This window comes from Anolis carolinensis, chromosome 2 (genome assembly GCF_035594765.1).
Source record: "Anolis carolinensis isolate JA03-04 chromosome 2, rAnoCar3.1.pri, whole genome shotgun sequence".
NCBI classification, from domain to species: Eukaryota; Metazoa; Chordata; class Lepidosauria; order Squamata; family Dactyloidae; genus Anolis; species Anolis carolinensis.
This window is the reverse complement of record NC_085842.1, coordinates 270624654-270651705: the sequence shown is the minus strand read 5'-3', so window position 1 is coordinate 270651705 and position 27052 is coordinate 270624654. Positions and strand designations below refer to the sequence as shown.

Sequence of the window (27052 nt, the reverse complement as noted above, 5' to 3'; positions counted from 1 at the left end):
TAGTTTCTCCATACCTGTTGAATAACAATAAGGCAGTGAAACCTCTTTGTGTTTTATGTCAAACATATCTAAGGAGCAGATCTATACCCCCAAAATAAGTTCAGAACTTTGGAGAGCTTCTTAAAAATCAGACTGTGTGGATATGTGCCTTAAAGTAGTCTGTTGGCTTCTGACAATCCCCTGAATTTTATAGGTTTTTCTTAGTCTAGAAATACTTAAGATGTGACTTGCCATGGCCTTTCTTTGATATATAGCCTACAACACCTGGTACAAGTTGTGTTTGAAAAGGATCCAACCATACTTTTGTGCATAAACAAATGAAGCTAGGGTGGCATGGTTTGGTGCACGCATGTAGGTGATCCTAATGCTCATTATTTTTTTCCTGCCTGCAGAAGCTGTCACTCATTGACAGACAGCTGGTAACTGAGGAACTGTAAGTGAGCACCATTTGATTTTCGTTTTTGACAAAATGACAGAAAAACTTGAACAATGCTACTGCATTATATTTTGTGTGAAGCTTGGCTATTCCCAAGTGGAAATGATCCACAAGACACAACAGGCCTTTGGGGATGAAGCAATGGGCACCACACACATAAAAGAATGGTACAACCACTTTAAAGATGGCCGCACATCAGTGGAGAGTGAAGCCCTCAACATCCAAAAACGAGATCATCGTTGACAAAGTGAGGACCCTGGTGATGCAGGATCGTCAAATCATGATCAGAGAACTTGCAGACTAGGCGAGCATCAGCGTTGGAACCATTCATTCAATTTTGACTGAAGATTTGGGATTCAAGAGAATCTCAGTAAAGTTCTTGCCAAACCTACTAACAATCGAGCAGAAGCAATGCCATTTGGAGATTGCACAGGACATGCTGTAGTCTGTGAACAGTGATACCTACTTTCTCAACACAGTGATCATTGGCGATGAGTCCTAGCTTTATGGGTATGACCCAGAAATCAAGTTGCAGCCATCACAATAGAAGCATCCAACATCCCTAAGACCAAAACAATCAAGGCAAGTCCCCAGCAATGTCAAAGTCATGCTGACTATTTTATTTGACTCCAGTGGCATGGTTCATCATGAGTATGCATCACACAGCACAACCATCACCAAGGAGTACTACCAAGAGATTCCGTGTTGCCTTCGTAACACTGTGAAATGCAAATGGCCAGATCTATGGACAACTGGCGATTGGCAGCTCCATCATGACAATGCACCCGTCTATTCTTCGTATTTGATACAGAGTTTCCTGGCCCAACAGTTGTGCTTCGTCAGGCTCCCTACTCTCCTGATATGGCTCTGTGTGACTTTTTACTTTTCCCCAAGCTGAAAATGTCCCTGAAAGGAATCAGATTTCAGTCCAGAGAAGACATTGTGCAGAATGCGACAGATCAGCTACACACCATCTCAAAGGAGGTGTTTAAGCACTGCTTCCAATACTATCAGAACCTATGAGAGAAGTGCCCAAGAGGACTACTTTGAAGGAGATTAATGTGAGATTGTTGTATCTTGACGTACAGTGTTCCCTCACTACTTCGCGGTTCACTTTTCGCTCCCTCACTGTTTCGCAGGTTTTCAATAAATATTAATGTAACCATTTATCATGGTATTTTTGCTGTTTCATGAGTTTTTGCAGTGTGCAAAGGGTTTTAGAAGGGGGGAAGGGGAGGGTAGAGAAGGGTTGGAAATAAAAAAGGGTTATTTAGCTTCTATTCTTCTTCTCTGCCTGTGTACTGTATGTTGTAACTGCTAAAATAAATTACAGACTGCATTGTAGTAAGTGGTCTGTGGTTTGCTCTCCTCCACACATAGAATAAATATTGTGTCGCTACTTCGTGGATTTTCACTTATTGCAGGTGGTCCTGGAATTTAACCCCCACGATAAGTGAGAGAACACTGTAAATGAATAAAGGTTGTATACTTTTTGAACACACCCTTTCATGGTTTACCATTCGTGTTCTAAGCAGGGCATGTCCAAGAGTCAACACTAATATGGGAGCCATCAGGCGCCAATGCTTAGCCATAATCCATTCCAGTTGTCTCCTAAAGCCAAACAATTAAGAATTGTGAAATGTTTCTACAGAACATCTTCCTTTGAGAGAAGAGAGATTAAGTGAAAACCATGCTTATTCATGAAAGGAATGTGAAGGCATCAAATAGATGAGAAGCACGGCCCCCATATAAATCTACCACAGAAATGGCTAGTGTTGTTTGCCTTCATAATGTAAGCCCAGACAAAATGTGAATCAATGAATATATTAGCTCTGCATAAAGAGATGGCACCTGAGACAGACACTAGATGAACACTAAAGCTTATTAAGGAAAAATCAAAGCACCAAGAGGAGAATGACAAGGCATATGCTCCAGCTATTACGGCTGACTTTTTGGGTTTAACTAAACTGTAATTAATTGAAATGGGGGTTGCTGTGTATCAAATTCCTGACACGAATATACAAAAATGTTTTTAAATATACATTTGAAAGCATGTAGAGTAGCCTATCAAACTATTTCTTGTTTTCTTTCTTTCTTTTTTCCTCTGAAGGGTTCGTTAAGAACATAAATTGGCTTCGGCAAAACTGTGTATTCTCATGCGAACACCTGTGAACTGTTGAGTTTAATTGGGCAACAGCTGGTGCTGATTGTGAATTTTCTTGCTGTATCTCATTACATTTCTGAATTTGGCACTTGTGAGATGGGTGCTGTTTATGAGAACTTGAACACATTTGAAAGACCTTCAATGAGAATTATTAAAATGATTTCTAAAAATATTCATCCAAGATCTATGGACTGTATTTCACTATTTCATTCAGGGTAAGGATTAATACATAGAGGTTATGGGTGAAGGTCCTGAACCCTAATAACACAGTGTTAGTGACATTCACAGGAATGCATCTACTTCTCTGTACTCTCTCTACATAAATCCATTTTATGCTTGTGTATGCTTGTTGTTGTTGATGATGATGTAATTGACATTGGTATCCAACTCCTCCAACACATTATTTAGCAGTTGCAAGCCCACTGGGACATTAGGTTTATGAAGAGAATCCAGATAGATGAGGGAAGATTTTGGGCAAAACTTTGCTATGAGGTAATATGATAACTGCTGCCATTCTTGTTTAAGTTTTCATTGTGTGGACTTACACATAGCACAGATGACATAAGGAGGACTTTTCCAAAGTGTGTGCTGCTTCTGTGGTTTGTGAAAGCCTCGCTTCAGTCCTCAGGAAGACTTTTCCTAGGATATGTGCTATCGCTACCAAGTTTATACAGCTAACAAGGAGGTTTGTGAGTTGTGACATTGTCACTCCACCTTCTGCCTTACTCAAAGGGCTCAATGAGCACATATGCACCCTCTGGCTTTCTCTCGAATCGTCTCTTCCTCCTGGCTTTCTGGTGCCAGTAGAACAACTTGCACAAACTTTCATAGTGAGGCAGAAAGCCTTGGTGCCAGTTGGCTGGCCTGCCAAAGAAAAGGGAACAATTTTAAAAAGAAGAAAAAGTGGAGGCAGTGGTAGCAGCAGTAAAATATTATTTTGAATACAATGTAAATCGAAAAATCATGGATAGCAAGTTACTCTCGCATACAGGTTTGTACTAAGAACATTCCTAGTGCAATATGATAGTTTAAATTTGAATTGGGGTATTTTGTGTATGTGGGGGAATGAGTATACACACACACACAGTGAGTGTAGCTTGTTTATATACTTCTATACTAGAGGCAGCCAATGGCTCCTATGAGAAGGGTGGTAAATGCAATCTACGTTTTAATCTAAGATTTCATGGATTTATCCAGAGTATTATACCATTTTGTTAGAATAGGTTTGGCACCTTCAATAGCTCCTTGAAAGTCCTCCAAAATCCAGAGTAGATTCATTGCTCTGCTAACATAGACCTACCAACCAATATACTATATATAATGAGTTAATGCCAGCAAAGCAGAAGATTGGGTTTCTGCTGGAAAACATGTTAAAAAAACAAAACCAAGCTGCAATGTTGGCACATTTATTTTCTCAATGACAAGACCAAGAAATACATTGGAGATATAGCTCATCTTCAGATAGAGCATATTCAGAACACACCCTCCGAATATGTCCCTAAAATATTCACATTATGTCAATACCAAGGAAGAGCAGCTGAGATGTATGTGTCCTCAACAGGGCAAATGTCTCCCCCACACATGGACCTCTTTCTTCTTCAGGGTATACAGAAAGATTTGCTAAATCCATGCAGACTTGAGCATCTTTCCAGGGCCCATAGAATTCCAGGTAAAGGTTGATAATAGTTTAGAGCATGGGTCCCCAAACTAAGGCCCGGGGGCCGGATGCGGCCCTCCAAGGTAATTTACCTGGCCCCCGCCCTCATTTATAATATAATATTTTTATATCAGTTTTAATAATATAATATATTGTATATACATATAATATTGAAAATAATATCATTTTATACAATACAATACTAACAATAATATCATATAATAATATTAATTATATGTTATATATTGCATATAATATTACAGTATAGTGGTATAGTTCAGTATAATATTATGCTAATATTGTGCTATGCTAATAATATAATATTGTATGTACATACAGCTGCTCTGAGTTCCCTTTGGGGTGAGAAGGGTGGGATATAAATGTAGTAAATAAATGTAGTAAATGAATAAAAAAATAATTTTGGACTTAGGCTCACCCAAAGTCTGAAATGACTTGAAGACACAACAACAACAACAACAACAACAACAAGAACAACAACAATCCTAATTAACCTGACTATCATTGGCCAGAAGCAGGCCCACACTTCCTATTGAAATCCTGATAGGTTTATGTTGGTTAAAATTATTTTCATTTTTAAATATTGTATTGTTCTTTCATTGTTATTGTTGTTGTTTTGCACTACAAATAAGATATGTGCAATGTGCATAGGAATTTGTTTGGTTTTTTCCCCCAAATGATAATTCGGCCCCTCAACAGTCTGAAGGATTGTGGACCGGCCCTCTGCTTTAAAAGTTTGAGGACCCCTGGTTTAGAGTAAGTCTTCTAATATTGCAGTTTGGCTCTGGCTTGGAGAAGACAATTTTGCTCCCAATAACCCTTATGGCAAGTGCTGGAAGTGAGATATGAAGACCAAAGACTAACACTAGACTGACAGACAGTCCATGGTGGCTGTTATGTCCATCACATTATATCTGCTCAGGCTTTAACTGATCCTGTTCAGGAGAATAGAAATACTTGTATATTATTTATTTATTTATTTATTTGCCATATTCATATCCCACCTCTCTCACCCCAGAGAGGCCTCAAGGCGGCCTTGCAACAGGCAGCAAATTGATGCCATATAAACAATAAACAATTACAATTAAAACATGAATTATTAAAAACAACAATTAAAATCATGCCAACCAAAACATAATCCAGGGCTGCTCTATTTGTCAATCAGATTGTTTCATAGTCACTTATTGCACTGCTCTAATTACTTGTCAAAAATGTGGTCCCAAAGCCATGTCTTAAGTTTTTTCCTGAAGGTCAGGAGAAAAGGGGATTATCTGATCTCACTGGGAAGGGAGTTCCATAGCCAAGGGGCCACCACTGAGAAGGCCTTGTCTCTCATCCCCACTATTGGTATTAGTTTCATAAAGTTTGTCTTCAAGTACAGAGCAGAGTCAGATGTGTCTGCTGAAATAGTCAGGGCAGTTCATACTCAGGACTTCTAGTGCACGATATTTTGGTCTAAAATTGAAGTCATCTGGATGAATCTCAGTTGATTTTCCGAGAAAATGCAAAACACTTAAAGGGAACTACATGAGAGACTTTCACACAAAGGGATATTGTGGATCTTTCATTCCCTTTTTCTTTCTGCCTATTCTTCCTTGGGATTAAAATACACAGAGGTCATGTGTGCATTATTGTATCATCTTGCTAAGCATTCTTAGAGCAATGCCACTGATCCTAGGGGCCAAAATTACCATCTTTTGCAACTTACAAGAGAACTAGAAGTTCAGAGAGAAGATGTTTAGAGTGCTGACCTTGCCAAGAGCAGAACAGCTTGGAGTGCAATGCATAGAAGAGCAAATGGCAAATGAAAACCAAATTATTGCAGGCAAGAAGGGGAAAATGAAACAGTATTGAGGGAAATTATCAATAGATGCCTATTTTCAAGAGAATGCCTCAAGATAATAGAGTAGAGCTATGAATATGTGCTCTTTCTGATGAAGAGGGAAGCAACCCTAACTATTAAAATGTCATTCATTTCCTCAAGTTCTGCAGGAGTTGTTTGAAAGCTGAAATAAACAAGAGCTCCTGGGCTTGAACTTGGAAGTGAATTGCAAAGCTTAAGGCTGGAACCTATCCATATAGTTAGCTGGGAATGCTGGGAACACAAAATAGAACAGGGCTGTGAAAGGTGAGGCCTGTGATGTGGGGATGGATTAGTCAAACCCAATAAAAGTAAAGATCTGACACTGGAGAATTTAAGTGAACATTTATATTAATAAACAACAACACCCAATTAAACTACATTATTGTAAAACTAACCCCACCGCCATCTCCATAAAACCACCTTCAGTAGAAGATGAAAGGAGGGCAAGCTTAGACATGTCGATTTGAGACTAAGACTCTTTTAGTTTAGTGGAGAGTGCTCCGTTGCAATAGAAGTGTTTATAGGATTACAATCTTAAAACAACTACTTTCACAGATTCCCAAAAAGGCTACACGCAAAGGATCGCCACATGATTCCTACAGTAGAGCATTCAAAGGCTTGGAGATACCAAGAATACTACTATTTCCCAATTGCTTTGTCGAAGGCTTTCTCAATTGCTCTCTTGTGAACTGCTTTTGGGACTTTATGATTAAAACAGCTCACTTCAGCTCCATCCTGTTGCACCACAATTCTAGTACACAGTCCCTGCCCAGGTTCAACAGAAATGCCCGTATTGTTCAGCCTTATATAGGGAATTGATTGTTAATCTGCTTTTTTATATCAGTGTATGGATTCTGAGCAGGGATTTCTTTTTTTTCTTTTTTCTTTTTTGTTTAATTTTTTTTTTAATTTAAGAGATACACATACACTGAGCAGGGATTTCAACAACAGAGAAAGACTTCATATGAAAGCATGAAAAGTCCCCAATTAAGGCAGTAATGAGTTAGATTTAGATTTTGGAAAAGTTACTTTTAAGATTACAATTCTTTGAATCTGCTAGCTAGCACAGACATGGTCAGAAGTAACATTTCAATGTTCTGCTATATTACATATTATTGAATCATTACTATAGCTACTTCTTTTATGCTATTTCAGATTAATGGGTGTCCTATCTCTAGAGAGGTGCCCCCGATGCTGCAGCGGATTAACCGCTGAGCTGTTGAAATTGCTGACCAAAAGGTTGGCAGTTCGAATCTGTTAGCCCCAGCTTCTGCCAACCTAGAGGTTCAAAAACATGCAAACGTGAGTAGATCAATAGGTACCACTCCGGTGGAAGGTAACGGTGCTCCATGCCGTCATGTTGGCCACATGACCTTGGAGGTGTCTACAAACAATGCCAGCTCTTCGGCCTAGAAATTGAGATGAGCACCAACCCCCAGAGTTGGACACAACTAGACTTAATGTCAGGGGAAAACCTTTAACTTTACCTCTCTCTAGAGAATTATTTAAAAATTTCCTTTCCTTTTCCCGACCCCTAGCTCAGAAAAAAAAATATGATTTGTTCTCTTTCATCTTCTTTGTGCACCCTTGACCTTTATGGCAAAGTCTGTGTTTTTGTACTTTAAAAATGCAATTGAGAAACTTTGTTCACCCCCATTCCATATATTTTGGATTTTCTTCCTCCCTTCTTTCTTTCCTTCCTTCCTTCCTTCCTTCCTTCCTTCCTTCCTTCCTTCCTTCCTTCCTTCCTTCCTTTTTTTTTTACTTCAGGAGCGACATATTACTAAGAGACTGCAATCTCTGTGATATGCTCATGGGTAGATGTTTTGTTTCTGTTGCAGAGCAGGAACACACATCATACTTGGCATATTGCATTGATGTACAGTGAATTACTGTTGCCTGAAGAAAAGTGCATTTGTCACAGCTTCATTGACCCATACTCATGTCTGTCCACCCACCCATCCACCCACAGCTCAGGCAAGTTGCAGTAGTGTTCTTCACAGACCTAGTCAGAGTTTTCTTTCCAACTCTGCTACATCTCATCAATCAGTGGAATTTACCCCATGCGTATAGAGAGCTTCAGCTTTTGAAAGGGTACAGTGGACAGCCAACCTGGGATTAGTTTGAACATAAACAACATAGATAATTTATAGCCCAAGCAATGCTGAAAGATTGGACTCCCCAGTCATCCCCTCTCACACAAATAAAGCTATTTCTAGATGAATTTTGAGAACCTTAGCAAAGCAATTTGGCAAAATATTGATAGCAATCACATTCTGAGAAATGATGCCTAAATTAATGGTATCCACAGAGACTAGTTCCATCTATTTTAACCAGAAAAAGCAGCATAACCTTTTGCCAAGTTTGTGTCAACCTTGCAGAAGACACAAAAGGTACTACACCCTGCTATGGACATTTTACCAAAAAAGTCTTTGCCCTTTAAAGAACGAAGAATAGATAGAAAAACATTATCACACTAAGGCCGCCAGTAACAATCAGTTTGCTACTGTTCTGTCGGCAGGCACCAGCTGGTGTCTGCATTTGGAAAAGTATGTAAAACTAGTGGCAGACTGATCAGGATGACAGGTTACCCAGTGTCAAGTGAACCCCCTTAAACATTTTTAAGTAGCCCCCCTTAAAGATGAGACAATATAGTAAAAATGTTAAGGGCTTTTTATTAGCTTGAAAATATAATAGATGTTCCAATATTTTTGTATGCAACTGAAATTTATGTTGTATTACTATTTTAATAATAATTTTAATTGTACTATTTTTCCACTTTTTAAAAAATGTTTTTAAAAAAACAAAATTAAATGGTAGCCTTATAGTTGTGGCTATATTGTCTCCTGGCAAACAATATTTTTAGACCCAGTTCACCACTATTTGTTGAGCCCCCGATGGCGCAGTGGGTTAAACCATGCAGCTGCTGAACTTGCGGATTGAAAGGTTGGAGGTTCGAATCCAGGAAGTGGGGCGAGCTCCCATTGTTAGCCCCAGCCTCTGCCAACCTAGCAGTTCGAAAACATGCAAATGTGAATACTGCTCCAGCCGGAAGGTATTGGCACTCCATGCAATCATGCCAGCCACATGACCTTGAAGGTGTCTACGAACAATACCGGCTCTTCATCTTAGAAATGGAGATGAGCACCAACCTTCAGTCAGACATGACTAGACTTAATGTCAGGGGAAAATCTTTACCTTTACCTACAAGAAGAAACTAACTATTGCAATGGTTCCTGTTTAGTGCTGTATAGCCATACATAGCAACTGTAATACTCAAAATATGGGCTACTTCAAATACAATGCAAAATGCAAGATATTATTATTATTATTATTATTATTATTATTATTATTATTATTATTATTATTCAGCTGTTTTGGTGTACTGTTTAGTGTATTCACCTTCAACTGATTGCAAACACTTGCTAACTGTCCTTTTTGGCTGTATCTTTACAGTGTCTAAGTCTTGCAATAAGAAGGGATTTCACCTCTTCCAAAAAAAAGACATAGTTTGAGATCTTACACTGGAAGATACATCTCTCACTGCAACACATCCTCCAACACAATTCCCACCTTTTCTGTGTGGCAGCTTTGTCTTCCCATAGTCATTTTCATGTTGGTGGAGAATGACGAAACAATACAGAGGTGTCCAGCTCTTTTCCCATAGCTGAGTAACCACACTATGAAAGGGACTCTTCATGACTTCCTGATGGTCTTCTGTGAGTCCCATAGGATGGTGCCATTGCTCTGCATCCATGTGATTTATATCCCTTTATGGTTTTGTATACTTTGAGTTGTATTGTAATGTTTTTTCTTTATTGTGAGACACTTTGAGTCTCTGTATGGAGAGAAAAAGCAGAATATAAATAAACATAATAAACATAAACATAAACATGAACAGGAGGAGGAGGAGGAGGAGGAGGAGGAGGAGGAGGAAAATATCTGCATTATTTTCTGCTCTTAAACAACAGGGAAATAGCAGCCTTGGGGAGACTGCCACACTGAAAAAATGGATTGTGGGACAGACTTTGATTATTGTGTGGCTGTGGTGGTGCAGTGGGTTGAACCACTGAGCTGCTGAACTTGCTAACTGAAAGGTCAGTAGTTCGAATCCAGGGAGTGGAGTGCGCTCCCACTGTTAGCCTCAGTTTCTGCGAACCTAGCAGTTCGAAAACATGCAAATGTGAGTAGATCAATAGGTACTGCTCAGCGGGAGGGTAACGGCGTTCCATGCAGTCATGCTGGCCACGTGACCTTGGAGGTGTCTACAGACAACGCCGGCTCTTTGGCTTAGAAATGGAGATGAGCACCAACCCCCAGAGTTGTACACAACTAGACTTAATGTCAGGGGAAAACCTTTACCTTTACCTAGAGTAGACTTCTCACCTCCCAACAATGAAAGGTGAGTGGATTACAAGGGTTCATGTTGTACTTAAACCATTATAACTCATAACAGGATGCCAACCATGATCCCTTTGATATGGAAACTGATAGAACTGTCTTTCCAGTAACTTATGAAATAATCTTACTCTGGAAGAGAAATAATCCCAGTACAGAATGATGGTGAAATGGGCATTACAGTCCAAATCATACACAATTAACACATTTTAATCCAGCACAAATACACTTTTTCATATACTATAAAAGTGCCATGTAATTTAATGGGCTGCATATTAATGTTATTGATTTTTCACAAACTCAATTACTTTTAATTTGAGTGGAGGAGCAAGACATTAGGTATGTCATTTTATTAATGAGTTGGATGAAAAAGTAGCAAGCATACTTATCACATTTGCAGAGGACACAAAACTAGGAGGCAGTTGAGAATTATCTTGATAAATTGGAGAAATGATACTGAAAATGATTTAATGATATTACATGGTGGGGGATCTAGGCATAAAATATAAAGTAGTTAGGCATTTGCTAGCTGAGAATGCCCTGGGAATTATAGAAGTGTATAAGAGTCAGTAAATTGAGTCCATTTTTAGTGGCACTTGGGTTTCCATTTAGCAGAAGTAGAAATAGGTATAGTAAATAGGTAAGTAAATAGATCTGTCTATCACGAGGCAAGTCCTCAGTTTTATTCACTATGTTTTTAAGGGTAAAGTGGGTAAACTTCAAAAGAAAACACCATCAACTTTTCATTCTAAATGGAATGCAAAACGAGATTTCAGGGGTGATGCGGAGTTAAAGTGTTGGCAATATACAGTAGTAACATTTCTCAGTTAAGAAGCTGCCACTCCATGAAAAGGAAGAACAATAATTTATTAGCACAGAGTTGAACACAAGGGTTTTTTTTAAAAAAAAAATCAAGTCTCATCTCCTCCCCTCCCCCTTCCATGGGATGGAGTAAGGCAATGCAGAGTGATGGGTGGATTTGCCACGAACCACTACTTAATGTGATGAGGTCCCAAAAGAGATTGCAAAAATACTGTTTATTGCAATATCATTGTCAGGACCCAGGCTGCAGAGCACCAATAACCTTACACAGAGGCCAGATTATATCTAATATCTTTATTATAGAAATATATAAAGTCAATAAAAACAAGTGAAGAATAAAGTTCAGAAGCAGACCTTTCAGATGAGGTCAAATATAGTCCAGAAAAGTATTGTCCAATATAAGATATTAGAGTCCAAAGTTATAATCCACTTGACCGAAACACACACTTTGCCGAGCAATAGTGTGGGGAATGACAGAGTCTTTAAGGTCCAATGTAGCTTGACAACTAGGCTAGAAAATAACTTGGTTCTTGGCTAGATCAAAGGCTTGGAACGAGGCAAACACGAAACATGAATAGAGTCCAAGGAAGTCCGTGAAAACAAGGCAAGGCTGGAAACTTGATCCGGGAAACAAGGAACTGGGGTTATGAAGTCCACACACGATCTCTCTCCTCAAGCTGAACAATTGACTCCGCAAAGTTCCCCTTGCGAGCAACACCTATATTGGGTCTCGTTTTCCCACCGACAGAACACTTTCCCTAGAGAACGAGAAGCGAAACCCAACTCTGTCCAGATGCATGACTCCTTAGAATTTCCCAAGGGAAGCAGACCTAATCAGCTAATTGTTTGGCAGCGATTCTCAGGCTCCGGCGATTTGCCTCCCTGGCTCCCCTATCTCTATTATAATTGTCCCTCCGGGAAAACGGGGGGGAATTCTGCCCAAGGCCTGTTTGGCTACATTCTTGAGGACAAACATCCTCCAGGTGGAGAGGCTCCGATTCTGACTGAAACGGCGGAAATCCCATGTTTTCCTCTTCGTCTGCCACAATAGTACTAGGAACAGGACTACAAGGCCCATGAGACATCACACTATCCCCCTCCTCAAGGCCCCTCTCAAACATGGCCCCTCTCCTTGAGTCGCGGGGGCGCGGCTTGGCAGGGTAGGCCTGATGGAAGCGGCGGACTAAGTCGGGGGCATGGACTGTGGAAGCGTCTTCCCAAGAGCGTTCTTCGGGGCCAAAACCCACCCAGTCAATGAGATACTGGAGGCGGCGGCGATGAAAGCGAGAATCCAAAATGTCCTGAACCTCGAATTCCTCCTCCCCATCCACCAAAACAGGGGCGGGGGCCGACCGGCCCGCATCAGGGCGTACACCATCCGCCGGAAGGAGCAGGGAACGGTGGAACACCGGATGAATGCGCATGGAGCGCGGAAGTTGGAGTTTGAAAGTCACGGGGTTAAGTTGCGCCACCACTGGATAGGGACCAATGAAACGGGCATCTAACTTCCGGCAGGGATGGTGGGAGGGCAAAAAGCGAGTGGACAATAGAACCCGATCTCCTACCTTGATCTCGGGACCCGGCTGGCGATGGCCGTCATCGTGGCGTTTATAGTCCTCCTTGGCTTGATCCAGTTGTTGGTGCAAGAGTTGTTGCACCGCTGTGAGTTCTTGCAGCCAGTCCTCCGCTGCAGGGACTTCTGAAGTTTCAATGACAGAAGGAAAGAAACGTGGATGGAAGCCGTAGTTTGCAAAGAACGGGGTTTCTTTAGTTGAAGCCTGGACACCATTGTTGTAAGCAAATTCCGATAGAGGTAATAGGGAAGCCCAATTGTCCTGTTGGTAGTTTACATAACAGCGAAGGTATTGTTCCAAAGTGGCATTGGTGCGCTCAGTTTGCCCATCCGTTTGGGGATGGTGAGCTGAAGATAAACGAGAGTCTATACTCAATAGTTTCTGTAGCGCTTTCCAGAAACGAGAGGTGAATTGAGATCCACGGTCAGTGACCAAACTCTTGGGCAATCCATGTAGTCGGAAAACATGTTGAAGAAATAAATCTGCAGTCTCTTTGGCCGTGGGGAGACCATCGCAGGGAATGAAATGGGCCAACTTGGTAAAAAGGTCCACCACCACTAGGATCATGGTGAATCCAAGGGAGGGTGGCAGGTCAGTGATAAAATCCGCGGAGATTATCTCCCATGAGCGAGAAGGAGTGGGAAGGGGATGCAGTAGCCCTGACGGCTTCTCCCTGCGAGTCTTGGAACGCTGACATACAGGGCAGGTATTGACATATTTCTCCACATCCTTGCGAATCTTGGGCCACCAAAAATCTCGTAGGATCAAGTGCATGGTTTTAAAAAGTCCAAAATGCCCTGCTGGCTTGCTGTCATGACACAGATGAAGTGCTTTTTCTCTGCCGGGGCCTGGAGGGATGTAAACATGATTCCTGTAGCATAGTAGCCCATCCTTAAGTGAGAAAGGGAAATGTAGTCCTTGGCGAATCTGTTCTTGAGCCCAGGCATCTGCCTGTTGACTGGCTCTAATTTCTTGAGCGCAAAGGGGTTCTGGGCTAGAGGAAGTTGGTTCAATTGAAGTGGATTTGGTGTTGCCCACTGTGAGCGTGGCAAAGTTTTCGGGTTGCAGCAATCGAGATTCTGAGGTCTCTCTGCGTCCTGCAGCATACTCTGGTTTCCGTGATAGAGCATCTGCCTGCTTGGTCTGCGCCGGGTTTACATAATGGATCTGAAAATCAAAACGCTCAAAGAATAAGGCCCAGCGTTGCTGCCTTTGATTTAACTTTCGTGCGGTCCTTAGGTGCTCTAAATTTCGATGATCAGTATGAACTTCAATGGGAAATTTGGCCCCTTCTAACCAATGTCTCCAATTTTCAAAAGCTGCCTTTATGGCCAAAAGTTCTTTCTCCCAAATAGTGTAATTTCTCTCTGGGGCTGTCAGTTGATGGGAGTAATAGGCACAAGGATGAAGATGTTCTCCCACTGGCTGCATGAGTACAGCCCCAATTGCCACATCAGAGGCGTCAGCCTGCACAACAAAAGGGGTTTTAGGATCAGGGTGCTGTAGAATTGGCTGGGTCGTGAATAACTGCTTTAGCCGGTGGAACCTTTTCTCTGCTTGCTCCGTCCAGCGGAAAGGCTGTTTCCCACGGATGCAGCTGGTGATTGGGTCCGACCAGCGAGCGAAGTCTGGGATGAATTTGTGGTAGTAGTTTGCAAACCCCAAGAAGCGCTGCACTTCCTTCTTGTTGGTTGGCGCCCGCCATTCCAATACTGCTGAAACCTTTGCCGGGTCCATGGAGAGCCCTAGTGACGAGACGCGGTATCCCAGGAAGTCTACTTCTTGCAGATCAAAGGTGCATTTTTCTAACTTGGCATATAGTCCATGATCCCGCAATCGTTGTAGCACCATTCTGACGTGTTGCTCGTGTTCCGATTGTGATCTAGAAAACACCAAAAAATCGTCCAAATATATGATCAAGAACCGATCTAGATAATCCTGGAAGATATCGTTGACAAAATGCTGGAATGTTGCGGGAGCTCCGGATAATCCGTAATTCATGACTAGGGACTCAAATAATCCGAATTTGGTCTGGAAGGCGGTTTTCCATTCGTCCCCTTCTCTGATGCGAACTAGATTGTAAGCCCCCCGGAGATCCAGCTTGGTGTAAACCTTGGCCCCTCGGAGCCGGTCTAATAGGTCTGAGATCAAAGGCAGGGGGTAGCGATTCTGCTTCGTGATATTGTTCAATGCTCTATAGTCCACAACCAAGCGTAGGTCCCCTGACTTCTTTTTCACAAACATCACTGGGGAAACAGCTGGGGATTGTGAGGGTCTGATGAACCCCTTGCGAAGGTTTGACTCTATAAACTCCCTGAGAGCTTCTTGCTCTGGTTCAGTCAGGGAGTAGAGATGTCCTCGCGGGATCGGGGCCCCCTCCACCAAGTCAATGGCACAGTCGTAGGGTCTATGTGGGGGTAGTTTCTCGGCTTCCTTTTCATTGAAAACATCCCAAAAGTCCGAATATTTCTTGGGCAAGGTGATGATGGGCTCAGCGTCCGTGGCATGACAGACCTTGGCTACTAGACAATGGTTTTGACAATATCTTGAGGCAAACTGCAGTTCTCTGTTGGACCAGGAGATGTTTGGGTCGTGGAGTGTCAGCCATGGAATCCCCAAAATCACAGGGAAGTGGGGAACCTCGGTAACGAAGAAGGAAATTTCTTCCATGTGTTCCCTTATCCACATCCTGGTGGGTTCAGTCCATTGGCTTACTGGACCTGTCTTTAGGGGACGGCCATCTATGGCCTGCACCACCCGGGCATTCTTGAAATCATGATATTGTAATCCCAGAGAGTCGGCATACTCTCTATCGATGAAGTTGTTTGTTGCCCCTGAATCTATCATGGCATGGATCATGACGGGTCCTTTTTTCACTGACCACAGCGTGACCACCAGGAGAAATAGGACCCCGGTTTGCGGCTCTTGAGTGAGGTTTTTGACCGGGTTGGCGAGCCTCTCTACGCCCGGTCGCTGGCTTCCCCCGCTGGCTTGGCTCCAGCCGCCTCGGCCGTTTCCGGCTCCACGGAGGACGACACCGCCAGGCGGGCGGCGGGCTTCCTTTTGGCTGGACATTCTCTGGCGAAGTGGCCCCCATTCCCGCAGTACCAACACAAATTCAAATGTTGGCGGCGGGCCTTTTCGGCAACATCCAGTCTGGGGCGGACATTGCCCAACTGCATCGGCTCCTCCTCGCTACCCATGGGGTTTGGGGTTGGCGGTGGGGATCTCCATGCTGGACGTGGCTGAACACTGGCAGAAGCGGGGGTTTTCACTCCGGCTCTCCCTGCCACTCTGGCCTCGGAGCCACTGTTTTTTGTTGGCTATCAGGGCTTCGGCACGTAGACACTGGCTGATGAGTCTCTCAAGAGTCCCTGGAGGATCCACCTTAGAGATCTCTTCCTGCATCTCGAAGTTGAGGCCCTCGTGAAACTGTCCTCTAAGGGCTATATCGTTCCAGCCGGTGTTCTGAGCCAGCACCCAGAACTCGGCTATGTACCGGGACAACGGCCTGTCCCCTTGGAAGAGACGCCGGAGTTTATGGCCGGCCGCCTCCTCGTTGTCTTCGATCCCCCAGGTCTTTCTAAGGTGGTTCAGGAAACTTTGCGCAGAGCTTAGGTGCGTGGACCCCGCATCAAACAGTGCCGTCGCCCAATTGGCCGCAGGCCCATCTAGGAGACTGTAGATCCACGCCACTTTGACATCTTCTTGGGCAAATTCGGCTTGGCGGGCTTCTAAGTATGCCTGACACTGGTGACGGAAAACATGAACCTTGGAAGCTTCTCCGGAAAACTTGGTTGGTAGCGCTAGGGCAGGAAGACGCACTCCGCGTTCCTTCAAGCCCATTATTTCACCCTCCTGCGTTCGGAGAGTATCACGGATTCTATTGAATTCTTCTTGGGAAATGGTGTAACTGGCCGGTTGAGCCTCCGCTCCGGTTCCTGTAGACATTCTGGCCTTAGGTTGTTTGGTGCTTAAGGTGGCGGAGTCAAACTGTCAGGACCCAGGCTGCAGAGCACCAATAACCTTACACAGAGGCCAGATTCTATCTAATATCTTTATTATAGAAATATATAAAGTCAATAAAAACAAGTGAAGAATAAAGTTCAGAAGCAGACCTTCCAGATGAGGTCAAATATAGTCCAGAAAAGTATTGTCCAATATAAGATATTAGAGTCCAAAGTTATAATCCACTTGACCGAAACACACACTTTGCCGAGCAATAGTGTGGGGAATGACAGAGTCTTTAAGGTCCAATGTAGCTTGACAACTAGGCTAGAAAATAACTTGGTTCTTGGCTAGATCAAAGGCTTGGAACGAGGCAAACACGAAACATGAATAGAGTCCAAGGAAGTCCGTGAAAACAAGGCAAGGCTGGAAACTTGATCCGGGAAACAAGGAACTGGGGTTACGAAGTCCACACATGATCTCTCTCCTCAAGCTGAACAATTGACTCCGCAAAGTTCCCCTTGCGAGCAGCACCTATATTGGGTCTCGTTTTCCCGCCGACAGAACACTTTCCTTAGAGAACGAGAAGCGAAACCCAACTCTGTCCAGATGCATGACTCCTTAGAATTTCCCAAGGGAAGCAGACCTAATCAGCTAATTGTTTGGCAGCGATTCTCAGGCTCCGGCGATTTGCCTCCCTGGCTCCCCTATCTCTATTATAATTGTCCCTCCGGGAAAACGGGGGGGAATTCTGCCCAAGGCCTGTTTGGCTACATTCTTGAGGACAAACATCCTCCAGGTGGAGAGGCTCCGATTCTGACTGAAACGGCGGAAATCCCATGTTTTCCTCTTCGTCTGCCACAATAGTACTAGGAACAGGACTACAAGGCCCATGAGACATCACAATCATTGACTTAGAAAGGATATTTAATTGTTTTTTAACTTATGTATTGCACTTTTTAAACTTGTCTAGTATGGATTGTTAGCCACCTTGAGACCCCACTGGGAGAAAGGTAGGGTATAATAAAGATAATAATAATAATAATAATAATAATAATAATAATAATAATAATAATAATAATAATAATAATAATAATACAGTCCCAAACAGTCTCGGATTTCCATATTTTATCTTTCACTATTCTGTTGGTAAAAGCCAGAACATTATACTGGCTTGAGTGCTAGATTAGGACTTTGGGAGAGCAGGACTGAAATTCATGACATTCAGGCACCTCATGAGTTTTCCTAAACCATTTTCCTGACATCCTTTTACCAGCAGAGACAGTCTTTTCTATTCAAGCAGGCTTTGAACAACTGATTGACAAGCAGGAATGCTTTTAATAAAGGATGCTGTGCTTTTCTTTTTTCCTTCCCTGCATGTCTTCTTAAATTGTTTCAAAATTGTATTTAAACTGGGTCTTGTTTTAATATGATAAACCATTTTATTGCATTTTATATTATATTTTATTCTGTTCTTAATGGGTATCTGTTGACTCTTTAGTTATGTTGTGAGCTTCTCTATAAGCCATCCTAGTTTGGGGAAAAGGGTGAAAATGTGGAGGTAAATAAATAGACAATTCTAAACTAAAAGGCATGTCTGGGGAAAGCATTCATATTGCTCAAACAAATCAGAGCTATTATGAATATTTATAGTTTTGTATTGCAAGGCGTTAGAGTTGGATTTGCATTATTGTTGATAGAACAAGTCTTTGGATTTACCTATTAGTTCTTGTAAATCTCATTAATGGATGAAATAGAGGTCTTCTTAGCAATGTGCCCTAATTCTGCAACTCTAGAAGGAGAAAGCATTAAACTGTCTTGTGATAATTTTATTTGGAACACTATCTTGGTGTCTAGGAAGAGAAATTTATGGCAACTTTATTTTATGTCTTTATCTTCATTAATGCTATATTAGCATTGATATTGCACCTGAAGGAAATTACTATGTACAGAGAATGCCTAAACAATGAAAAGGGAATTTATTTACTTGTTCCTAATAAGGTGGGGAGCATATTTATAATAACTCGATGGAAAGAGCCCACTTTGATTTAAAGGTCATGAGCTTGAGAGGAATCGGGTATCTGTTAATTTGGGATTTACAGCCAACATCAACTTTCTGCTTACTTGAAAAGTTAATGCTAATTTAAATTTTATTATTAGCAGTTCAGCTATATATTTAGATATAGGGATTTAAATCACAGCATGAGGTAGCTCCTAGCTACTTCTGTGGTTATATTTAATAGACATTCATTGTCCCATTTATTGGAAATAGTATGTACGATACGATAGTGCATGCAGGATAGACTGTGCTTATGGAAAACACTCTATCCTATACTTTCAAATATTGATCATATCAATTTGTGTGCCCAATAATATAGAGAGATATGTATGGCAAATACATTGGAGAGATGCCTGTGTCTAAAGTCATATTCAGCACAGGCCAACTAACAGTAAGAGATGATGGGGTAACCTCCTAGTTTCAAAAACGAATGATTACCTCAGCCAAACTTCCATGACATTGTTTGCCCGGGGCAATTCATATGACATTATTATGACACTATAATTCCCTTTAACCATCATGGCTCCATCCTATGGAATCCTGGGGACTGCCAAGCCTCAGCACAAAATACCCTCTCTTTTCAGTATGTTTTATGTGGCCCATATCTTACAAGAATGTAGAAGGACCTGCCAGAAGAGATCCAGCACCTAAATGATCTGTCAGAATTTAAAACACAGCTGAAGTCCTATCTCTTTTGACAAGCCTACCCAGTCAGTTTTAACTCTGAATTGTAGAATCACATTCTATGTTATTGTGTTTTAACTTTTGTCTTATAAATTTTAACATGTGTATGTTTTGATATATGCTTTATGGTTTGTTTATTTACTTATTTACTGTATTTGTACCCTGTCCTTCTCACCCAGAGGGGGACCCAAAAGGCAAAAACTCAATGCCTTATCAAACCAACAAATAATAAAAATAAACATATACATCAAGAGCATAACATTTAAAAAGCAATATAAACATTAAAACCAATTATTAAAAACCACACAATCCGTAATCACAATCAAGACCATTCCAGTCATATGGAAACTTATTTTCTCTTCTCTTAATGCACCGCACTTCTACCCAAAGGTTTGGTTGTATTTTAACTATGTGTATACAGTATATGTATATGAGTCCCCTCAGGGGTGAGAAGGGCGGGCTAAAAGTATAGTAAATAAATTAATTAATTAATATGTGTGTGTGTGTCCTAACAATAAAACACAATATGGAGCCGCAGTGGCGCAATGGGTTAAACCCTTATGTCGGCTGAACTGCTGACCTAAAGGTTGGGTTGCTGACCTGAAGGTGGCAGATTCAAATCTGTAACATGGGGTGAGCTCCCATCTGTCAGCTCTAGCTTGCAGGGACACAAGAGAAGCCTCCCGGCAGGATGGTAACACATCCGGCATCCTCTAGGCAATATCTCTGTAGATGGCCAATTCTCTCACTCCAAAGGCCACTTGCAATATGTTCTCAAGTCGCTTCTGACACTATTTTTAAAAAGTACGACACAATGTATATCTGTTAGTCCCAATGAAGTGAGGGCTCTTTCAGACAGGCCTAAAACCTGAGAGAAACCAGCATTTAAAATGCCAGTTTCTCTTGGGCTTTATGTCATGCAGTTGACCCAAACTCTGCAATTATGATGTGTGTGTGTGTGTGGGGGGGGGGGGTTACTAAGATCTACCTCTAATGTAATTGTTTTCATTGTTGAGGGTATCACCACCAGCTGCCAGCCCCCTATTTACCCAGTCTGCAGGCCTCTAGATGTAAGCTTCTGCTGCATCAAAATGATGCGTCATGAGCTTTGGGATTGCCTCCCTCCCTCTCCAAAGTTCCTGATGTATTATTTTGACATGACAGAAGCTTACTCCTACTCCTTACTCCAGTATGTTTACTGGGAAAGGGGGGAGGGTTGGGAGAGCAGGGTGGCAGTGCTCCTAGAGCCCGAAGAACCAGGATTGTACTCAAAATGGAACCAGAGCAGTATAATTGTAGTGGAAAAATGGTCATTATTGGGGTAGCAACTGATTCCCCATAACTTCCAAGATTTCACAGCTGGAAGTTGGGATCCAGCGTGCTGGCCAAGCAACATTAAAATGTAATTGAAACAGCCCCAAGGAAACTGAATTGCTGTAGCAGATTTATAGCTTTCATCCATACCAACACTAACAGATATGAAAGCCCTTTGAAAATTTTTGGACAACAGTTGGAAAATTTAGGGCAATGGCCATGATTTGCATATTTATGGATTCTATTACATATTATCCCACTCTCTCAACTCTTGCATAATTATCCTTTATATCTGTGGCCTTAATACCACTCAGTACTGCATCTGAAGAAGTGGGTTTATATCATGAAATCCATGATAATATTACATATTATCCCACGCTCTCAACTCTTGCATAATTATCCTTTATATCTGTGGCCTTAATACCACTCAGTACTGCATCTGAAGAAGTGGGTTTATATCCATGAAAGCTTATGCATAAATAAAAATCCAGTCATTCTTAAAGGTGATGCCACATTTCTTTTCTTTCTCCTTCTTCTTTCTTCCCATTTATGCTCTAAGAGACTAACATGACTACTTTGAAAACTAAAAGGTGAATGAAGTGTTATTTCACTGGTATCTGTATTGCTGCTTCTGACCTCAGATTTGTCTCCATTTACAATTGTAGAGTTTGTTTAGAAAATGGAAAAATGAGTTATAGGTGGAAACACATGGTTGGATAGGATTAAAATATTATGTACAGATCAAAACTATCAAAATTTATCCAATTGTGATTTCAGCTTCTGAAGGCCCAGTATGTCAAGCTCTCCAGTAGACTGAATGAGACACAGACAGGTGGAAGGCAAAATCTCACTAGCCAGAGAGAATGTCAGCAGAGAAAGCACTCCACAGTACTGACATTCTGCAATTGCAAATACAGAGCACTTTTATTTCAATTGACAGGTTTTCAAGAAACCTGTGCCAGCTCCTGATTGGTTCAGAAACTGTCTTGCTAGAATCTTCATCCTGAGTGGCTCAGGACTCCATCCAATGGCTCTTTGTGGTGGTGGGAAATCGTATAAGTTGTCATTAGAGTATTTGAAGTGTTAGTCCATTTATTGATCCGCTCCTGAGAGGGTTGTGATCAGAAAGGAATTAGGTTTGGCTGGTGATAATGGGCTGGGCTGGGTCCCCATATCTTCAGCTTCGTTGTGGATAATGGTGGAAAATGATAAACAATACGGTGCTTCAAAGTGTTGGCCATCTCAATAGGTTTCTCCATAGGGGTCCGATACAGAGATCTGGGAAAGGGATCACTCACTGGCTAGACCAGCTAATATCTGGTAAAACAGACAAAGAGGACCTAAAGGTTCTAACGCACATTCATTGTGAGAGAATTATGATAATTTCCTTTGGGTGAGGGCAAGGTAAGGTACCATTCTGGGGAATTTCCAGAGAATTTGTTTTAAAAGCCTCCAAAGAAGGAGCCTCCACCACACTCCGGGGGCAGAGAGTTCCACTGCTGAATATGGAAACAGGGACACACATTTTCAAGCCAGGAACAGAACTTCGTCATTATCGACACTTTTTAGAGCCTGGCTGCTTGACCATCTGTCCAGACAGATTGGGTTGTGTACTTGTGGCATGGAACAATTGGGTGCTATTCCTGGGTTATAAATGGCTGTTTCTATTAGCCACCTGCATGACCTTGGCTCTCAGTATTTACATTCCTCTCCAGCACATCCATGTCCCAACAGCCAGCAGTATGCTTTTGCCATTTACTAAACTGTACCCATGTTGTCAGTATACACTCAAGGTGGAACCAACATGTATAACCTGGCAACATCATCCTGTTGTTCCCTGGCACAAGCACACCACAAAAACTGTCTACCCAGATGGCCATACAACAAGATGACTAATTATAGTAATGATGACAATCTGTTCCTAGTTTGAAAGTGTCTGTTCCTGTTTCATTGTGTACTACTTAATGTGAAAGTACTTGTTGCACCCCAGAAACTTCATTTTTCTGCTGCAAACTTCATTAAGCAGGTGAAAGATGAAGTTCCTCTTCCCAGGACAAAGTTTTTGCCTTCTACTCAAGTGTCACCTTTTTTTTAGGGACTGACTAATCAGGAACAAACATCTAAAACCCAGGAACAAACCCAGATAAAAAGATTCTGTGATTTCTGATTGCAGGGACATACAGACATGCGAAGATCCAGATATTCAGCTAAAAACCGCAATATTCCTGCACCTGGAAATCTCATGTTTTTTGCCATTTGTAGCGATTGCTGCTGGGTTTACAGGGAACAGCATCTGGTCACCCTCCTGATTGCTGTGGGAGCTCCTGGAATAAGGGTAATGTCTGGGAGGGCCCTTTGTGGAGTATATTGCATTTGTCTCTGTTGAACTTCATTTTGTTAGTTTTGGCCCATCTCTCTAATCTGTTAAGATCGTTTTGAATTCTGCTCCTTTCTTCTGGAGTATTGGCTATCCCTCCCAATTTGATGTTATCTGCAAACTTGATGATAATGTCTTCTAACCCTTAATCTAAATCATTAATAACAATGTTGAACAGAACTATGTAGATCTACCATGTAGATATATTTCCCAATGGAGCCACATCTCATTTTCCATGACTTTGGGGACTAATTTTTTCTAACAAAATCACTTCAGTACGGGGCTTGGAAAATTGCATTTTATAGCAAAATTTGTTCAGATTGATTCTGTACCTTTTCAAAACAGCTCCATCATTGTGCATAGAAACTGGCCAGTTTAGCCTATATGAAATACCATGTGGTATTGCAGGAAAAATGGCATAGAAAACCATTTATTGCACTGGATCCAAGTTCCTAAGAGATTTATATCCTTTGAAGACAGTGTTCTATACTTTTCTAGTTATTTTTTTCTATGAGAATACAAAATTCCATACATTTAACAATGCTAAATGAAATCAGGCTGTGGCAAGAACAGTCTGGTCTTAGCTTCACGTCTACCTGTCTATTTCGCTAAAAGTTATCTGAACTCATGCCATTTTGCCAAAGGCTGCACATTTTGACATCAAAGACCAGATTCTTGGCGCAAGCAATTATCAATTTAAGCTTTGCCAAAATGATTTAGCCATTTTTGTTACAACTCTCACCAGATTCAAAGATATTCTGTTACATTGAAAAATGAATATATGCACATTAAATTGCCCACTATGTTCTGTCTGTCCATAGTTCTCTTTACCATGGACAAATTCTACTGTACCTGGTTGTAGCTTCTAGCAAGGACTATGACCACCACATGGTGGTTGGGGAGGGATTGCAAGCGCTAGATCTCAGCTACCTTGAGTTTGCTATTAAGTAAAATAAAAATAATCCTTTCTTGGATTTTTGTCAGAAAGGCTACTAGAAATATAGCCAGTGGTATCTTAGAGATCAGCAAGTTTTATTTGATATTAGTTTTTTTGGGGCTGCAAAAACCTTCATCAGTTGCAGAACAGAATGCTGCAGTCTGTCAAAGCTTACACCAAAGGAAATGTGTTAGTCACAACGCTTCTGTTGGTTTGGTTTGCTCCAGTAGATGCACATGGCTAGATCCCTTCTGCTCTCCCATGTAATGTTTACTTCAGACATCTGAAATCTTCATGAGTTCAGATTTGTAACTGTGCTGGCATATTGAATTTTCAAATTTTAACTGGAAACATTACATGTTATTGTTGCTATTAGAAATGTTCACAGAGATAAAGAGAGAGAGGCACACATAGATGTTATTTGTTTTGTACTAGTTGCAGGATCTAGAGCAGGGAAATCTATTGCTATTGCTTTTTATTCTCTAACAACCTCATCAAAAAGGTCCATGGATTTGCCCCACTCCACTCCCCGCATCACCCACCTTACCTCCTGTGTTGCCACAATGGTTACGTGTGTTGCTTTTTCTCCCTTTTCGGCACGCAGCCTGACCAGAAGTTCCTGTGTGTCCTGTGAAGGGCTCCATGCTGAAAATTGAGGGGGAGCAGCATATGATAGGCAAATTGGCTCATCTGATGAGGTAGTTAGACAGTTCTCTTGAACTGTCCCTTTCCTTCTCACTTGCATTATACAAATATATCTATAGCACATCTGTTCCTGAAGTACACCTGGTGAAAGTACAATAATATTGATTCTGATCACAATTCTAATGCTGCATAACACATGAGCAATAAACTTACTGTCTGGTCTTAGAAAGCCACTTCTTCTCCAGGTGTTTCCAGATCTGGTATGGGGTGATGAGTTTCCTTGCATCAGTAATTGGAACCCAAATTTTAGTGATTCCATTTTTAGTCTCTCTCTCTCTTTGACAAACTTTCTGCAGTAAAGTAAAATGTGGAAGAGCTATTTCAAATGCAAGAGAATAAAATAAGTCAATAATGCAACCTAGAGTCTCCATAAAATTCAGAGATAAGTCAAGGCTCACCACAAACACCCTGTCTTTTCCATCTGCTTTATGTGGTCCATATACTATAAGGTTCTAAGAAGGCCTCACAGTACAATCGGTCTCACTGAACCAGAATCATGGAATCATAGAGTTGGAATGGACCACAAAGGCAGTCTATGCAGAAACACACAATCAAGACAGTCCTGACAGATGGCTGCATCACTAGGGGAAGGAGTTCTTTGCCAGGGCTTTGGTAAAGATAGTTGGGCTCCAACCATCTTTACCAAGGCCCTGGCAAAGAACCCCTCTCTCTGGTGACTCAGCCTTCTACATTAAAAAAAAATACAGGAGGGATCTTCTTGAATTTCTGGACAACAAGAAAACAAGTTTAGGGTATCATTCCGCTTAAGTTTCAGAACATTTTTCTCATGCACTGGTATTTTGGGGTTTTTTTGGATTATTATTATTTTTTAATTCACTCCCTCCTATTGAGAGGAGGAGACAGCTTGCAGGGGAAAAACAGATGCAGCATGACAGGAATTTATGGAACTTGAAGTCCAAAAACAACTCCACAACAGGGGAAGAGGAAAGGAAAACCAGCCCTGTCATTGGCTGAGGAAGAGCATGTAATGCAGTAAGTATGGCTGTGTGCAGCCCCATTACCCCCATGGAGAGATTGCTTGCTTCAACTTGGAAAAAAATGGCCCAGATATAATAATGAAACTAACAAACTTTTCTGGAATTTTGTGGGGCCTTGTTTTGCTCCGTTTGAATTCGAGGGGGGGGGGGCTTCCTGTGTTTTATTTCTGCGATTTGCATCAACAAATTACCAAATTTGTCCGAAATGCAATCTGTTTTGGCAATTTTTTTATTCAAAGCCAACAATATGCACATGTGAAATAAAATAACCAAGTCAGATAATAAGTAAATTTTGCATATGTATGCAAGCACACATTGACCCCTCTAGAGAACACTTGAATGTGTTCTCTAAAATGTGCCCAAGGATAATTTTTCACAAGCCTCCACTTTTTTATGATTTGCATTTTAACATGCTGATGATAGCTGATGTAGACGGCTAAAAAAAAAAAAAAGGATAGACAGAGGATAGGGAGGAAAAGGAAGGTGGCCGGGCATAAAAAGGCTGGGTAAAAAGTAGGTTTTTTTCAGAGGCTTTGTTAACTGAGGTATTCCTGTATATGCAGGAATCTTGCAATAGGTTCCTAATTACCCCATATACCCAACCGGATAGCCTTGGGATGCTTTGGATATTGACCTTCAAAATTTCACCCTGCATGGCCATTAATTAGGAATACAGGGAAATGTAGTCCAAAATATCTGGAGAACATATGATTGGGAAAGAACATGTACTTCATATTCTTTGCTCAAATGTGCTTCCCCTCCTCCACTAATTTCAATTCCATTTCTTTTCTTTTTCTAATTTTGGAAGGATCTCCCTTCCTTATACCAAAATAACAGTGTGGCATTGAAGAGATGTGAATTTAAGGCATTGTTCTAAAGTTAGTAAGAGCAGTGTTCAGCTGTGTCTCCCGTGTTTTTTCATTGTAACACCTTCACCTTGTTGCCAAGAAAGAGTATTTTTTTAATCCTTTTAGCAGCCTTTTAACTTGACAGGTTCAATGTACCTTCCAAAGAACATGACTGTTAAAGACAAAGGCCACTTTGAGAAGTGACATTTAAATTGGTTTCCGCATTTCCCACATCAGTAAAGGAACACT

General features: G+C 41.4%; 1 long non-coding RNA gene across 2 annotated transcripts in view; it reads right to left on the bottom strand.

The window, feature by feature from the left end:
- LOC103279348 (uncharacterized) overlaps window positions 1-27052 on the bottom strand; it is a 52718-nt gene that overhangs the window by 4012 nt on the left and 21654 nt on the right. Inside the window, exons 2-4 of one of the 2 annotated variants that reach the window (XR_506720.3) lie at window positions 25111-25247; window positions 24800-24897; window positions 9713-9977 (exon numbers count right to left, since the gene is read on the bottom strand). This is a non-coding gene — a long non-coding RNA (uncharacterized LOC103279348). The remainder of the gene's footprint in view (window positions 1-9712; window positions 9978-24799; window positions 24898-25110; window positions 25248-27052) is intronic. The other variant, XR_506719.3, reaches the window with a different exon arrangement.